We start from the raw sequence: 2,898 nt of genomic DNA, 5'->3' as shown, positions 1-2,898 counted from the left end.
GTAATAAAAAAGTTTATGCATGTTAAAATGTTTGTTTTTCATTATGGGTTTCATATTCACGATGAATTTATCATGAAACCCTTATATAATTTAAGCTCCTTTTTGGTCGTTGTCGTTGCATTATATATTTGAAAATCGTCGCATATTTTAATAAATCGAAAATTCATCCCTACTATTTACATGGGTCATAAAAACACATCATTTGCCCAATCTTCCTTAAATTTGATGAATAAGACATTTATATTCTTAGGGAATAGGTTATGTGTCGTGCTATTAGCGGTCTCCTCGGTTTCTAAAGAATATTAGGTTTGTAAATATTTTGTGAGAAGTGTGATATCATATATGATTACACGGCCTTTGGTGTGTTTAATCATATATGATTAAACGTCTATGTATTGTCAATATAACATATGTTTAATCGTTTATGATTAAGCTTATGTATCATATATGATATCACACTTCTCATTTTCTCGCAAAATGTTTAACTTCTCATTTGAACTTACCCATATATATATATATATATATATATATATATATATGGTTTACTTTGCAAATCATACATTTCATACAAATTATATAAACTAACATCAACCAATAGCATAATTCTACTTTTTTCTTAGGAATTCATTTATTTCATTTTCATAATAAAAGGTATTTTTTCCAATTTACAAATCTTTCCAAATTTATTAATAATATAGTTGTGATATTTTTCAGATTTTGAGTATATTTTTTTGTTTCATTTGTAAAATTTATGAATAAATTGATTTCCTAACATGATTCCACTAACGAAATCATGATATCCAGTTTTGAAAATGTTTCATTCATGAAACTAATTTTATTTTGGTTAGGAACCTGAAACTAATTTCATTAATGAAATCATATTATTCAGTTTTCAAAATGTTCCATTGACTGCATCATATTTAGTTTCATTAATAAATTCAATTTCATTTTAGTTAGAAACCATGAAACCAATTTCATCTTGGTTAGGAAACATGAACCCAATTTCACTAATGAAATCATGTCATCCAATTTTCAAAATGTTTCATTCATGACCAATTTCATTAATGAAGCCAATTTTACTAATGAAATCATGTTATTCAGTTTTTAAAAAATGTTCCATTGACCGAATCATATATAGTTTCATTAATAAATCAAATTTCATTTTGATTAGGAACCATGAAACCAATTTCATTAATGAAATCATATTATTCAGTTTTCAAAATATTTCATTAATTTTTTATTGTTGATTAAAGAATATTTTTATGTTTCATGATTTATTAAAATATCTTCCCTTTTATAGTTTCTAGGTAACTCTATTTTTAATGTGAAATTTATTTAATTCTAATATTTACTCATAAAATAAAGAAATTTTTTGTTGAATATATGATTTTCAAGATTTTCCTAACATTTCTTGTTAAAACCTTTCTAAAAATAAAATCATATATATAAATTTTAAAACTCATATTTTGTTTCATTAATGTTGATATCCATGATTGTGTTCTCTCATTTACCAATTTATATAAATAATTTGGATTGAGATGGTTGTAAGTTGTATAAAATCTTATCGTTTCATCTTGAGATCAATGGGTTGAAACTTTTAATGCGATTAATGCGATTGAACGAGATTAATGCGAAGAAAGGGGATTGAATACGGGGAAAGGATATTTCAATGGGTTGAAACTTTTAAAAAGAATTTCCGTTTTGCCCTTTCTTGGATAAAACAATAATAATTTTTTTTGCTTTACTAAAATAACTCTTTAATAATGGCATTTGATCATGAAAAATGGATTGATGTGATTGGTTTGTAGGGTTTGTACAAAAAGGAGTAGTTTGTATTTGATCGCTCATATATATATATATATATGCATACACACACACACACATACACCCTTCCCCTTCCTGACAACCCTCCCCCTCAATAAAAACATTGGCAGTTATTAAACCCTAAACCCAAAGTTAAAAAAACGATCTTCCTTACATTCTTCTCCTTACGTTTGCTCTGGGTGATAAACAAACCCATTCAATACAAAGATCGACTTACTCGACACATAGTCGATTTGGATCTGATTTGATTCGATCTCAGTTTGATTTATGAATTTTGTTGGTCCGAACGAAGTTTTCTCCACCCTCTACTTATAAAACGTACTTCTAAAAGTTTTCTTATTGAACTTTTTTCAAAATCATCTTATATATCGATTTTACAAATAAGTTACCAAGTGTTGAATATTAGGTATTAGTTATTAAGATAATTCTTAAAGTGACATACAACGACTCAAATTGCATCATAATGATTAATGTAATTGTTAAACTAAAATTAATACCATTTTTTTCTTCATCAATCATAAAATGGATACATCGATTGATTTTGTTTTCCTTCATCAAATCAATTTCATACATAGATCGATTTCGTTTTCATTCATCAAATCAATATTATTCATTGATCGATTTCTTTTTCTTCATCAACCATCAAATTGATTTCATACATCGATTGATTTTGTATCCTTTATTTGATCGGTTGATTTTTTTCTTTATCTAAGATTGATCGATTTATTTCACTGATTGAATAAATTGACTGTCAATTTCGAGTTTCTTTCGATTCAGATCTGGTTTTATTCCGTCGAATCATCAGATTTTTCACATTCTTTGTCTTTAAATATGGCAGCACCTTCCACAACTTCAACGATTCTTGATATTGACAGTCCGTATTTCCTATATTATTCTGATAACCATGGGTTAGTACTGGTATCACAAACCCTAACTGAAGAAAATTATGCTTCCTGGAGTTGTGCTATGGAGATAGCGATGTCAGTAAAGAACAAACTTGCTTTCGTAGATGGAACACTTCCAAGGCCCGGTGCTTAAAATGAAGTTAAATTGAAATCATGGATTCGAAATAAC

This window comes from Cynara cardunculus (assembly GCF_001531365.2).
Source record: "Cynara cardunculus var. scolymus isolate 2C chromosome LG 3, CcrdV1, whole genome shotgun sequence".
NCBI classification, from domain to species: domain Eukaryota; kingdom Viridiplantae; phylum Streptophyta; class Magnoliopsida; order Asterales; family Asteraceae; genus Cynara; species Cynara cardunculus.
The sequence above is the reverse complement of the archived record's forward strand: the minus strand, read 5'-3'. Positions refer to the sequence as shown.